This window comes from Panthera pardus, unplaced genomic scaffold (assembly GCF_024362965.1).
Source record: "Panthera pardus isolate Hobbes unplaced genomic scaffold, ASM2436296v1 HiC_scaffold_2, whole genome shotgun sequence".
NCBI classification, from domain to species: domain Eukaryota; kingdom Metazoa; phylum Chordata; class Mammalia; order Carnivora; family Felidae; genus Panthera; species Panthera pardus.
The window spans coordinates 61183824-61198981 of record NW_026526765.1 but is presented as its reverse complement, the minus strand read 5'-3'; positions in this window follow the sequence as shown (position 1 = coordinate 61198981).

The following is a 15158-nucleotide window of genomic DNA, read 5'->3' as shown; positions in this document are numbered from 1 at the left end:
GTCACTGTTTCCCTGGGTTGCTCTCAGTTCTGGGGGCTACAGGGCACCAAGGCAAGCCCAACAGTTGTCCTCAGCCACTGTCCTGCCTGCTGGCACTCAGGTGATGACCAGGATCCAACCTCGGTCCGGCGTTCGTGATGGATGCTGCCATACTGTCATTCTCTTCCAGACTGCCCCCACCTGGGGAATCCAGGAGTCGTTTTACGGTCGTCCCTGTGCCCTCTGAGGTGCAGGCCACTCTGGGAGGGGGTCGCAGGCCCATCTGTCTAACTTCACAGCCATTTCTGCCATGAATGTACTTTCTCTGCACGTTGAGAGGGAAGCAGGGCCCAGGCTTCCCCTGGGACAGATTTCTCACAGCGTTCTGGGTTTTCTGCTGTTCCCTTAAGTCTCAACTTCCTTTTGCTCACTCCTCCTTCAGCCTAGAAACTTCAGCCAGCTTTGCTCTGTGGACTCATTATCTCCCTTCTCAAATCCACTGCTCAGGCCCACAGTCCCACAGAGCTTAGGCTTTAAAACACAAAAGATTTTTCTCATCCTACTGTGATATCCCTTCCCTCAGGCAAAGATGCCACCTGGTCTTATTCTGCTCTAGACTGAATGAGGGAAGGGGTGGGGAGAGCAGGGGTCCAAGGAAATACAGAGAAGAAAAAAGATCAGTTGAAAATCCAAAATACTATTTTTGCCCATATGCAATAAAAGCCATCATAAAATATAAACAGAGAATCAGGGACAAAGAACATGTAATAGAGGTAGAAAATCAAGTCCAGAGGGAAAAATCATTTAACGTACCACTCATGTGGCTCACCTATAATTGAGCTCAGAATTTGCCTTTGAGCTTCCTGGCAGCCAAAGGGAAAAAATAAAAAGGAGACACTTTACACACTTGTTTTCAAAGCAGAGAAAATGTACAAGCTCATCAAGAGTAATAAAAGGGCTTTCTTTTCCTCTGAATTTCAAAAGACTTGTCACTTGGGACCTTACAATGGCAGCCCCAGGGGAGAGATGAAGAAGTTGACATCAGGGCATCCAGGAATGAGCTGCAGGCTTTTCTGTACTCCTGGTCCCTCCAGACCACAAGTTTGAAATCAGAGCAGAAAGGTTGCTGGGCTGGCTTGGCATCCTATTGACTAGCTTCCTTGCTTGCTTTCTCTCCTCACCTCCCCCAACTTTTTTTTTTTTTTTTTAACATTTTAAAGTAGTAAATATTTGGAATTGATTTAAAAAATACAGGGGAAAAGAAAAGAAAATTAAAACACCAAGAAAGAGTACAAATAGTGAACATTCTGTCGCCCTCCTTCCCTGTGTCCCGTTCCCAGCTGCCTTCTCCACAGCAGTCTTGTACCTAGCCCCTCCTTCCTTCCAGGGTCAGTCTAGGCCTGTGTGGAGAATATTTAGCCTTTCTCATCTTTTTTTTTTTTTTTTTTTTACACAAATGTAAGTTAGCACGCACCTCATTCTGTACTTGCTTTTTCACTCAGCAATCTATCTGGAGATAGTTACCTACCAGCCCATTTTTTTAATGGTTGCAGAGTATTCAATGATGTCATCACTCTCGATGCTATTGAGTCTGTTCCCTATTGATATTTATTTAGATTATTTACAATCGATTGCTTTTTTAAATGGTGCTGCAATGGAATTACCTCATGTGTACTTTTTTGAAACATAGAAGTGTTATCTATTGGATAAAGACCTCTTTGTGGAAGCATCCAGTTAAAGGAATGGGCATTTGACATTAGTAAAGACATTGTCAAATGTGACTGCAGAAAGGTTGAACAATTAACACTCTTGCCAGCAGTGTATGAGAGTGCCTGTTTCCCCTACTCTTGCCAACATAGTGGATCATCAACATTTTTTGCCTCGGCCAATTGGATAATATTGTTTTTCTTGATTGTTGGCACCGGCCGTTTATCGAGGAGGAAAATTAGGTGGAGGGATGCTCGACGGTCAGGATCATCTAAATTATATAGACAGGACTGGCTACATCAAGTGTAGGTCCACCGCACAATGAAAATGTGGAGCCTCCTGTTGAAAAATTGAGAATTCCAAGATGGCACCAGTCAAGCACGGAACCAAGGGGGGTCTTTCCCAAGTGCGGGGCAACTGCACAGCTTGCAAGCCCAATGAAGCTGGCTCTGCCAACAGGGAAAAAGAGAACAACGGGATGCCAAGAAATCATTAATAGTGACAAGCCCAAGAGGTCCATCAGAGCAGTAAATCATATATGAAAAAGGAAATATCAAACTGCTCTTGGGCACAACCTAGAGCTTCACAGACATGGCTATGCTTATGTTAACAGACATCAGGTCAGACACGTGTTGTTTTGGCATCTGAGGAGATACAGCCTATATACCAAGAATTATTAGTTAAATCCTATGAACTTGCTCTGGTTAGAGGTGGTAGTTTCATAGGGTTCTGTGTAGGGAACCCCATGTTGCTATGTTCAGGATCCCCTGAAAGTAGACTATGAGACAAGGATAGGGGTACAAGTAAATGTTTGGCGGTCGTCCCAGGAGACGATGGCAAGAGAGTAGGGAGGGAAGGGAAGGGAAGGGAAGTCAGCCAATGAAAGGTGTTTTTCCACGCTAGTTCCCACTATGGCAAGTGGAGTTCAGTGTCACTGGGGACCTCTAGAAGATCAGAGAATACACCTCTCAAGCCAGGGCCAGCGCCCTAATCCATCAGTGCCCTGCCCATTATTGGCGGAAGGCAACAAGCAGTACCTCGCTGCTTCCGGGGGCAACTGAGCTCATGCTCCCACGGCCAGGGTAAAAGCCCACAGGCTGCGAGGCACAGCTGTGGACCACAAGGAGAAGGGTGATGTAACAGAGCTGTTGGTGTCCTTGTGCCCACATCCAGTGCCCTCAGTACTCACCTCCCTGTGCCCGCAACGGCAGCCACTACAAGTCAGCCACCATAGGTACAGATGAGCTCACACGGGTGGTAGCCTTCACATCAGCAGTGATACAGAGGACAGAAGCAATGTGTCGTAGTCATCAGGGTAAGCATCCTCTTGCTCGGTTGGCTCCTGAAAGTAAGTTTATGGCAAACACAGTCTGAGCTGCCTTATGAATGGAAGACTCGGGATGTGCTGGCTGCTGGCCGAGGGTGGTGGACGCCTGTGCTGGGGCGGGGGCTGGGGGGGCAGCCATACACAGGAGCGAGGAAGGAAGGAGCAGCCTGGAGTCTTTGCCAGATCTCTCGTGCAATAGTTTGCAAGTTGGCCATATATTACACACAGTGAGGACTCTCCCCCTTCTAGCAGTTTCTCTGTTGAGACAGAACGCTTGCGGTCTCCCACTAACTCAACGCTCCTGTTTCCGAGAGCTAGTCAACTGACCTCTCCGTGACTAATCCACCCTTAATAACAGCCTTTCCATCCCCTCCTTGGTACCTGCGGGCTCATTCGGGAGAACTGTGTCATCCGCCAGAGCTCCTGCAGTTCCCCAAGGTCCACTTTTGGCGGAGGCGAGAAATTCTTTGTCTTTATCCTTAAAGGAAGGATTGGATGCTGAAATTCTATTTCAATGGTGATCGCTTTGTTTCCATTGGAAAAATCTTCCAAGGGACCTTTGATCACTGAGCATTTTTTAAATGAATCAAGTAAGCAGTCATGCAACTCGAACATGTCGGCAAGGCTGTTTTTTAAAAAGTCTTTTCAAAGTTTGGATCGGCATCAGCCCTGTTTGTTCTAGGAGCTGAGAACTTGGGACCATCCAAGTTCTTTTCCGGAGTTATCTATGGGCTCCTTCCCTGATGGCTATCAGCTCTGAGTTGCCTGTCGCCTCTCTGGAGTCAGCTGGCGGTATCAGAGCCAAGACCGTATGAAGGAGGCCAGAGGGAGACAGACAGAGAGAACAGCGGGGCAGGCGGGCAAATGCATCTGTGGTCTCGGGAATTTCTGCCAGAACCGACACGCTGCCGCCTTTTTTTTTTTTTTTTTTTTTTTCTGCTTGTCAAGAGTCTGCTTGGAAATGAGTGTGCAGACTGGCTTTCTCTTTCCTTATTCAAAGTTCTTAATGAGGAGAGCTCGGCGATGAACCGCACCCCCCCCCCCACCTGGACCCAGGCCACCCTCAGCTCTTGCACTCAGGGCTCTGCGTCAGTGTGTCTGTGGGTGGGCTTCTCTACAAGAGTATTTGCAGAATGGCCGATTCCACCTCCAGAAGATAATCAGCCCACTGTGCTGCAGAGTGGGGAAGTAACTTGCCCCAGGCCACAGAGCTACCAGGCAGGATGCTGGGATTTGTACGTGCCTGGCCTTGTTCCCACCCCTGCCTCCCTGTCACAGGTGACTGGAGCGTCACAGGGAGGTCTGGACTGCAAATCATCCTCTGCAGTCCCCTGGTCTCTGTCACTTAGGCCTGCCACACCTCTACTCTCGCTCCTCAGAGCTGTCTCCCTTTGGAGGAGGTTTCTGGAGCCCAGGGCCATCTTCCCTCACCCTTCTGGGAGCCCCTCTTTCACAGCCTGAACCTTTAGTCCTGCTTCTAGCCTCCCCTCCAGGCCCACATCCCCCTTGGCCACCAGAGGGACTTCCCCGAAGTTCAACACCCCACCGCCACCACACACACCTTTGCATAAAGTCCTTCCATGCCTCCGCACACACAGATTGCTGTCCCAGCTCCTAGATGAGGAATTCAGCCCCCGTGCGTGGTCCCTTCCACTCCCAGTTGTCTCCACATTTTTCATGTGCTGTCCTGCCACCTTGTTCACCCCCTATTCTTGCGTAGCTTTCCCACTGAGTCAGCCTCACCTGCACAGTTAATCCAAACCCCGGAGACAGACCCCTTCCACGTTTCTCCTCCATGTCCCTCTGTGCCAAGTCCTCACACCTACCCACTGCCCCATTGGTAGACATCGGTCTGCCCACCCCCTGTGTGAGTTCCTCCGAGACAGGCAGCCTCTTATTGTAATGTCTTTAGCACCAGCCACAGGGTAGGGTCCTTAGTGGGGGAGGAGGGGGGAGTCTGTCGAACCCAGAGGTGAAGAAACCGACTTTGATATTTGTAAGATGGTAACCACACGTGGAAGGGTTCTACTGACCCCCCTCCCTTGCCAGGGAAGATTTCAGCAGCAGGTTTTGATCAAGAAACAGGACTAACACGGAGACGTCACAAACAAGGTGAAAGATGGGGAGGGCATTAGGGGTTGGAAAAAAGACAAAGGAAACCAAACAGATTACAACTGACACCAAGTACGTTTTCAAACTTCCTGCCCTAACGTTGCCTTTCTGCGCCTGACTCACCTACTTGTCCAAGGTGACCTTGGGGCCAGGCAGGGATTTCTCTGCAGGTAATCTCCCAGGCTTCTGTCCTTTCTGCCTTCTTGTCATCTGCACTGAAACTGGCCTTGTGTTTCCCACCAGTGCCCTGTCCCCACCCTGCACACTCCGCAATGCAACTCATCCAGGGGGAGTAAACGTAGCCCAGACCTAACATGTATCTAAATTCACTCATTACTGGAAAAGCTATTGGTGTTGATGTGTAGGGGCATCCATTTTAATTATGGAAAGGGACCTCCTTATCAATTATTTAGAGCCCACAGAAAATAATACACTGAAAATAAGAGAGAAAAATTAGCTCTGTCTTTTGTCTCCAATTTGACATGGGGGCTGTTATAGTGCATGTATACCACACCCCCCCACACACACACACAGAGGCAGAAACACACAAACACTGAGGTCCACCCACCATTTTGATTCTATTCTCCAGATTCTAAGAATGCTGTGTTTTGAAAAGGGATAAAACAGCAGAAATTTAAATATTGGGTGTTTGAGAAAAGCCATTGGAAAAAGAATTGTCATGAGCTGACATAATGGATTTCAAAGAATATTTAGTTGGAGTAACTGATACCCCTCTGAACTCAAATCAGTCTGCAGAGCTAGTCAAAACAAAGTGAAAGATTAGAGATAATTATCCAAATCATTTAGGGTAAAAATACCTTCTGAAGCATCCCAGTAATTGAGATAAGAAGGTTTCCCTGGGCATTCATCCTCCAAAGTTGCTTATTTAAAAAGTGTTCTCACACTTTGCACATGTAATAGTCATTTTATCTTATGAATGTTTTAGGTTCAATGTATCCATGCTGGATTCTGAAAATTGTAGGAAAATGCAGGCAATTTTTAAATCTTAAAAAAAATTGGGGTTTGAGACCTTAGTGAGTTCTTATAATTTTCAAGGCATGGTACCCAGCTTATGAAAAGGCTAAGTCAGGCCCTGCTTAGTCTCATGGTTCATCTTTTGATGTCTTACCTTTTTCATGTTTTGTCATTTTTTTGTTTTTTTTAAATCTTGGTGTCCTATGTGTTTACAAAAAATAAAAATAACTTGGAGCCATATAAACTAAAAAAAAAAGGCTTTGGTGGCAGCACTATGGGTCATTTTTTTTTTTTTTTTTACTCTCACTACTTTTCCACATCTTAGACATTATCATAACTTTTGAATGGATTCAAAACATATTTATCTTTAAGTTTTTGCAAATGACCATGTGATACCGTAAAAAGTGAAAGCCTCCCCCACTCCAGCATTCTTTTCTCAGCAGTAACCTGAGCAAATCCTTTCAGCCTTTGGTAATGTGCCCATATAAGGTACACCTGCAAGCATGTTTTTTTAATGGGGTGTCATATACATATGATTTTGCAACTAGATTGTTTTACTTAATAATGCATTGTGGACATTCTTTCCATGTCAGTAGTTATCAATCTCTCTCCCATTCTTTTGATGGTTGCCTTTCATTCCATAGTATGAATGATTTTATTTTATGTGACCGATCTCTACACGATGGACATATGGTTATTCCAGGGTTTCCTTTCTTACAGCCACTGCTGTGATGAACAAGCAGGTACATGTAGCTTTGGACATTTATGCTAGTATTCCTAAAATGTCTTTTAAAAAAAATTTGAGGTGAAATTCACATGACATTTAATTAACTCTTTTAATGTGTACAATTCACTGTGGCGTTGAGTGTATTCGCAATGTGGTGAAACCACCACCTCTCTAGTTTTGGAACTTTTTCATCCCCCCAGAAAGACACTCCGAACCCACTAAGTAATCACTGATAATTCTCCCCTCCCCCTGCCCCTGACAACCACCCATCTCTCTTCTGTCTCTATGGATTTACCTTGTCTGGACATTTCCTATAAATAGAATCATACAATATGAGACCTTTTGCCTGACTTCTTTCACTTAGCAGAATGTTTTGGAGGTTCATCTGGGTTGTCGGATGTATGGATACTTCCTTCCTTTTAATCAGCTGGATAATATTCCATTGTGAGCACAGACCACAATTTGTTTATCCATTCATCCACTGAAGGACAAAAACCCCATCACAGAGGGAACAGCTGGGAAGAACCAGGGATTCAGGGGAGCCTCAGACATTGGCACTGGTCTCAGATGTTGTGTCTCTTTCTTGAAGGAGCCTAGGCTGTCTTTCAACAGATCCCGGAGAACTTGTGTCCAAGAACTTTTGTTAGTTTTGTTTTTTGTTCTTCTCTTTTATCCAAGAGTAAGATAAAAGAATCATTGGCCTGCAAGTGCCTTATCATGGTGGGGTTCTCAAATTGGAAAGAATGTTAGGAAAGTAACAGGCTGGATCAACTTTTTATTATGCACGCTAGGAAAGAACCCTACAAGGGATTCCCGCTTCTCCTAGACCAGGCCCTCAGGGGCTGGAAAAGAGGGCACTGATAATAGCCTCTTACACTCCAGCCAGGGTTGTGTGGGGTTGGTGGCGGGGATGGGGGTGACTTCCTACAATCCAACAAAATATATTTTTCTAGGGTCAGTATTTCTCCTGAACACTACAAATGGAAGTTGTAGTCCTCTCTCCTTCTCACTTCATTTTTTCGCTGGTCCCTTAAATCTTAAAAAAAAAAAAAAATCTTTTTTATTCTTTATTTTTGAGAGAGAGAGAGAATGAGAGCAGGGGAGGAACAGAAAGAGAGGGAGACAGAATCCAAGCAGGATCCAGGTCCCAAGCTGTAGGCACAGAGTCTGACGCAGGGTTTGAAGTCATGAACCGAGAGATCGTGACCTGAGCCGAAGCCGAACGCTTAACTGACTGAGCTACCCAGGCGCCCCTAAATCTTTTTAAAAAGCTTATTTTATGCCAGGCACAGAGGATGTAAAGAAGGTAAGGAATGGCCCCTGCTGTCGTGTCACGGTAGGGACGATGGACACGGAAAGAAAGAGTGTCGTCCCTCTGGGGCCAAGAGGACAGAGCAAGGATGAGCAGGCACCAGCTCACCCAGATGAAAATGGGAGTATCCACTTGCTTGTCTGGATGCCCATTTGACTGACATCAGGTGCACAAAGGTGCAGAGGAATAATGGGGTTGTTTGCTTCGCCCGGCAGGAATCAGCGCTGTGAAGTTTCCACTGACCTGGGTTCAAATTTGGCTCTGCTCCCCAGCTGCATAACCTGGGGCGAGGGCCTTACCCTTAGAAAGGCTTCACTTCCTGCGAAAAATGAGGAACAGGCCAGCTGTCTTCTGCCAAGTGTAGATGTCTATAAGCACATGGCACATAATACTTGGTGAATAACATTCATCCTTTTCCTAGTTCCACCTTGATCCGTCTTCCCCATAGCTTTTGAGCTAACAGCTTCCCCCTCTCTCACTGTCCTAGTCCCAGTTCATCAAAGACAATGGTGCCCCAGGAAATGTCTCTGGAGGGCTCCGGGCTGGCCCTTACTCCTCTCCTACTTTGCAGAAAACTTGGTGTCTTTCAAGTTAGAACTGGCGTTCAACGCTCATTTTATTCCGCTCCCCGCAAACGTCTTCTAAAGGCAAAGCCTCTCACCTCCAGCCAGAGCTCCCTGGAGCCCCGCAGCGCCTGAGAAATCACCCAAACCTGGCCTCCCACAAGAGGGTCGTCCTCTCCTGACAAATCGAGCCCGAAGCTGTTAAGATCTTTTCTGTTAGAACTTTTTAACGGCGTCATAAATCTTTTATTAACATTTGGTATTATACTAATTAAAACTGTTCTCTGTATGTATTATTAATTTCCTTAGCACTTCTTGCTGGGGTGACGTTTTTAGCCAGCTAAGCAGAATGTAGCACAGTAAATAAGAAGAAACTCATTTCCAGACAATTAGCCTTGCAGAAAAATAAGTTGGTTAATGGAAGGCATGATGATTACAAATTTTACCTAAATAAACAGGGTATCTTAATGGTAACTCTTCAAGCTAAGTAAACAGATTGGGGTGGTAATGTCCTAAGCAATACTTAAATGTAACAGTTTAATAAATTGGTAAATTACTCATTTCATCTTAGAACAAAATGGTAATACTGTAGTAATAACCTAGTATATATTCCGTAAATATGAAGCATTATCACTTTAGCTCTGTAGAAATCACCACAGTGATATGTCAGCATTGATCTAAAACTGCAGCATTTTATCTCAAGTTTATTACCCATTTTTGAGAATCGCTGAGATTTTCAGAGCATAATGGCAATAAAAGAAGAATTTAAAAAGCGCTTTAATGTGCATAAGTTAATCAGAGGTATCCTCGGGGGGAAAAGGAAATTTGGTAAAACATGAATTATAAGCATCATTTAAACTTACTTTGGACACTAGAGATAATAAATGGCACCATAATTTAGAAATAGCTTTTAACATCAATGACGGTAAGTACCACTTTACTGTTCATAAGAATTGCAGAGCAATGGTGCTGAGGCCAATTTTATTAGCCATTTTTTTCTTTATAAAAGCAATCCAGCCCTTTCCACAACTGAGGAGACAGGAACAAGAGTTACGTGCTAATATGCAAAATGCATTTAAGTTTTTTGAAATAGAGAGTAATAAATTGTGCCAAAAGATAGAGTCTGGAGACAAATGAATGATCATTTAAAAAGGATAAGGCGCTCTCAGAGTTTACATATTTGGGGAAACTTGACAAAAAAAAAAAAGCCAACAAATTGTTCATACATTTTCCCATTTGCCAAAGCATGTGGTGTGCTTTCAGATCCACGAGATGAAGCCATAAATCCCAGCGATTGGGAGATGCTGCAACAGAAATATATTTTTGTAAATTGTTGCCATTGACAAATCATTTTTAAACCATATAAAGTGCAGGTTCAACTTTCTCTTCATGGTGCCCTTCCTGCAGAGAAGCCTCAGACTCTGACCTCTGCTTACCAAGCACAGCCCGACAGGGTGGGGCTGCCGGCTGCCACTCAGCTCAAGCCGAGCAGCTCAAGCTGTGGGTGGGAAGGTCGCCAGGACTCACTGAACCACCTACTAAGTGCCCGGTGTGCTGAGCCTTATGGGGCCCAGGAGAAGCTTGTCTCCTTGGGACGGTGCATGGCAAGGTGGGCAAAACCTGGCTGACGTGGAAGAAACAAATCCAAGACGTCAGCCCAGACTTTGACCTTCAGGACTTAGTAACTCCAGGCTGAAGGTCTTCTGCTTGTCACCTGATGAATTTGAGGAAAAAACAAAACAATCCACCTTGCTTGATCTTTAATTCTTGGATGCCATATCGAGGAACACAGATGCCCTCTCCCCTGCTTTTGAACAGGAAGTTATAAAGGGGCTTAGGGTCTTCCTCAGAAGCAGCTCCTTCTGGAGTAGGTGGGGGTAGACTTCAATAATGCAGCGGGGAAGGAGGCAAAGAGAGGGGAGAGGAGAAGATGAAGGCAATGAGGGCAGCTCCCAGCAAGGCTCTTTGCTGTGTAGTTGCAGGCAGAGAGCAGGCCTGCAGGCCTTTTGTCCACCCCAACCCCAGCTTATCTATTTACGTTCATCTTACCTCCAGACGCTTCATCACTGTCTGCTCACAATCTATCACTGACACTCCCTCCCTCAGAGAGAGCCCAGGAAATAGCAAGTTTGCCTGGCCGCTTTGTGGGAAAAGCCACGAGGCTTTTCATGTTTCGTGTGAAAACTACACCTTCCATAACCATGGCTGTCCCATCTCCATAAAGCATTCCAACTTTGGCCGAAGACTTCGGCTCCTGAAACAGAGTAGAGCATCCTGGGCTAGTAGATAGAGAACCGCTGTAGTCAGAGAGCTATGTGACCTTGGACAAATGCATGTTAAAGTCACTGAGCCTTAGTTTTCTCATCTGTAAAATGGGGTTTCAAAACTGTTTTATAAGATTATTGTGAGGATCAAGTAAGAAAATACATGTGATGTATTGAGCAGGGTGCTTCACACATGGTAGGCACTCAGCACATATTGGGTTTCTCCCCTCTGTGGAGGCTGAACGTCTGGATTCCACTCCACCTTCTGCTGGACATTGGTAAGTTATTCGACACCCCCGAACTCAAATTTCTTGTCGTCAAAATGGGATCTACTTTCTAGGTTTGTTTTAACAGTTAGATGAGATCACTTGTGTAAAATGCTTAGTCCACAGCCTGGCCCACAGTAGATGTTCTGGAAATGCTACTTAACTGTTGTTATTTAATAAACATGGAGTGAGCAGTCACAGTGTGCCCAACATCAGCAACCCAAGTAAACAGAAACCCCAGAATACAGCAGAGAAGCTGGTTACTCTTACTTAGAATAATCTAGATTTTCAACCGTCTAGAAGATTCTGCGTTGGGGAGATATTGCACAGACTGGGTGAGTCAGGGCTCTAAACTCTGACATAACTGGGTTTGAATTCTAGCTCCATCACTTAATGTCTGACCCTGAGCAAGCGACTTGTCTTTGAGTTTGCTTTCTCTCTGGGAGGAGAGCAAGAATAATTTATCTTGTGAAAATTTATCTACCACTGATAATAAGTATAGTAAATGTACCACAGTGCCTATTGTGCATCAGGCTCCTGGTGAAATGCTCGATGGATTGTCACTTAATCCTCAAACAACCTTGCGAGGAAGATCTATCCTTACAAAGTACAGACTAACTAGGACACTGAAGCTCAGAGAGGCAAGGTTACTTGTCCAAGGCCACACAGCTGGTGAGTGGTAAAACTGGGACTTTAACCCAGTCCAGTTAAAGCTCCATACATGCTGTGGGCACTTTGGTAGATTCGGTACAGGCACACGTGTGGTTTGTCTCCTGCATTATGCTACCTCTCTTCCTTGACCAGAAGTCCTCAGGGTCTAGCAGCTGAGGGCTACATCATGGCTCATTAGCACCCATGGGGGGTTCATTAGAAACTGTTAGTTAGCCTGGGCTTGGGGAGAGGGCAGTGGAAGATGCCTGAATCCCTTAGGGATTCCCTAAGGTGGAAGGGTCTTCCCTTCAGTGCCTTTCAACCACCTTTAGGTGGCTCAAAACAGCAATAACAGTTTACAGTCCTCTTGCAAACACAACCCAGAATATTCTGGTTTGTATCTGAAGTTGTTTAGGGATGATGATTTTCAAAGCGGTCAGAATTCCCTCTGGCAGTCATGAAGACATTGGCTTTAATAACAAGGAGGTTTGAGGGACGTTTTTGGGTAAAAGCCAATGAGCTGGACTCAGTCCATAAGGGTTAAAGTCCTGGCATCATAGGATTTAGGGATGCCGTGTTACTCCGCACAGTCTCAGTTTCCTCATCTGTAAAATGGGGATTACAGTAGTACCTATCTCCTAGGGTCCTTATAAAGAAGTGCCTTCTGGAGGTAGATGGGGATAGACTCCAGAGATTGTGCAGATGTTCCATCAGATGGAAGCTGCTAGGCCCTCTCAGCCTGGGCTTGGGATCCACCATGGGAGAGTACAGGTGGCTATAGTTCTGAGGGGACTCCAGGAGTTGGGGACTAGGTGTAGGGCCCCATCCCTGCTCAGAGTGTCCCCAGCCGCCCCCTCCGACAATGAACTTGAAACTATAGTCATTAATAAAGGCGACCCCTCCCAGAGCCCTCTCCCTGATTCTTCCTGGAGTTGGGTTTCCTCTCTGCTCTCCCTACCCACTGCCCCCCCCCCCAGTCCCATTACTTCCTAGGAACAAAAGTGTGCCAGCTGTGGCAACCGAGACAGCATATGCGAACGCGTGCTGTTTAGCACACTGGATATTCGAGGGTGCCCCTCTGAGCCCACACCTCCTTCTCCAGCCCCAGGGGCTCAGCGGGTCCTGTCTATTAGTACCCAGGAAGGCAGACCTTAGCGAGAGGATTGGGTCTTTTCCTGGAGCACTCCGTATTTTCCTGCAGGCTGCATCTCTGCTAGGAGGAAGGAGTGAATTGTTCCTGGGTTGGGGATGAAGGAGGCAAAGAACGCTCGGCTGGCGGTTGCAGGTTCCGGGCCTTCCGGAGTTTCAGCGCGTCGTGGATAAATCCATCGATCAAGAAGGCTTGATAGCGAAGCCAATATATTCCAGGTAGCGGGCCAGAGCTGGGGCCGGCTTCTTTAACATCAGGGGAGTCTGGGTCAGCACAAGTCTCTCTAATGACCCCGTGGCGGGTTGAAATGCCATGTGTGGCCAGTGGTGAGATACAGCCAGTCCCGCAGGCGGCCAGGCGTTTCAGTCCAGAGCCGAGTTTCAGCGCCAGGTGAACCTGGGCGAGTCTCCTGACTTTTCTGCTCCCCAATTTCCTTATTTGTAGGATGGGAACACAGGATTGTTCTGGGGGCTCAATGAATGGGTTGTTGGAAGGTGTAAAAATCTCCGATCAAATATTCTGTTCAAACACGTTTTTTTCTTCTTCCACCCCACCTCCTCTCCACACCAACTGGGAGCATATCAGAGGGGTCTAATAACTAACTCATTAATTGGCAGCCGGTCTGACACTTAAGAGAATAACTTTATTGGATCATTTCAACTAAAGTGAGCATCAGATATGGCCACTGATCTCAAGGTAACACGAGGATACTGACGCGTCTAACCCAATCAAGCCAGGCCCCAATTCGGGAATGACTTCTCTAACAACGACTCCACCTTTAGTGATGGCAGGAGGAATGGCCTCACTGGGGGACACTACCCTTTCTTCTCAAAGGGCAACACCTCCGATTAAACACCTACATTTTTTAGGAGGCGTTTAATTAGATTTCTGACCTATAAATATATTTTAAAATGTTTTTATTCTCATAATAAGCTGATAATCAGCTGTACCATAAGCCACGGGTTTTTATTTCCCCTGGAAGAGTCCTTAATGACTAGATAGCCCTAATTTTACACATGCGGAAACCAAAGCGCCGAGACGCAAAGCCACTAGCTCAGGGCCACACAGAAAGGGAGTGGCGGAGCTGAGTGAAGAACTTCATCCAGCTACCCGTTGGGTGGCATGGGGGAAGGCACCGATCACTGTCGAAATTCCGCGAGGAATTTGCCAGTTTCTGACCCACAAGAAATTGTGCGACTGGGAGGGCATCGCTGAGAGGAGATGCTCAAACCGAGTGTATGCTTGGAAATGTGCGGCCACGCCGCTACCGGCGGGTTTCGCATTAGGAAACCCGCCTTGGGTGTTAAGAAACCTTCACTACAGAGTGCAGGCGCCTGCACCACGCCGCCGCTCTGCGTTTCAGTTGCGGAGGCCGAGGTTGAGATTCCGGCCAAGGTTCCCAGGAACCTTCAGTGCGGTAGCAACCTAGGCCGGATCTGGGGTCTAGCGGTCTCGGCGGAAGATCGGAGGCCCTGTTCTGAGGCCCCTAACCCGGAGCGCCTCGCCAGACCGCGGCACAACAGACGCTCGCGCTCCGCTGCAGCACCGGCCTCGGCCGCCGAAAAGGCGCAGCTGGCGGTCGGCCCGGCCTGCACAAGGCCGCGTTCTTCGGCCGCAGGTTTTCGAGAAGCGCCGCAGGCCCCGGCAGGCCACGAAAAGTTGCCCGGCCCAGGGGCGCAGTGGGGCCTCCGGGGTCTCACCGCGTAGCTGGGAGCGGCCGAAGCTAAGTCTTTCCGCTCCTGCTGGGAGGGCAAATATGCACAAGCCTGGGGAGGCAAGAGGCGCTGGGCGCCCTTGGAACGCGCCCAGTCCAGCCCGGGCGGGAAGGTCCTTTTAGCTCCACTGATAACTCCCGGCCTCGTGTCCGGGTGGCTGCAGGTGTCCCGTAGGCCGCCTCCCCAGCCTTCACTAGGCTAAGTCTCCCTTTCCTCTCAAGTATTAGAGTGCTTGGTTTGGGGAAAAGAGATCGAGGGGTCCGCAGCAGCCGCGCGCCCCAGAACTAATTTCTGAACTTCTTTGAGGCTTCGTTTTTCCAACGGCAAAGTGATGCGGGGCATCCACACCCCGCAGAAATGTGTGGGTCATGGTAAACCACACTGCATGCAAAGCTTGCTGTCCCTGGCCG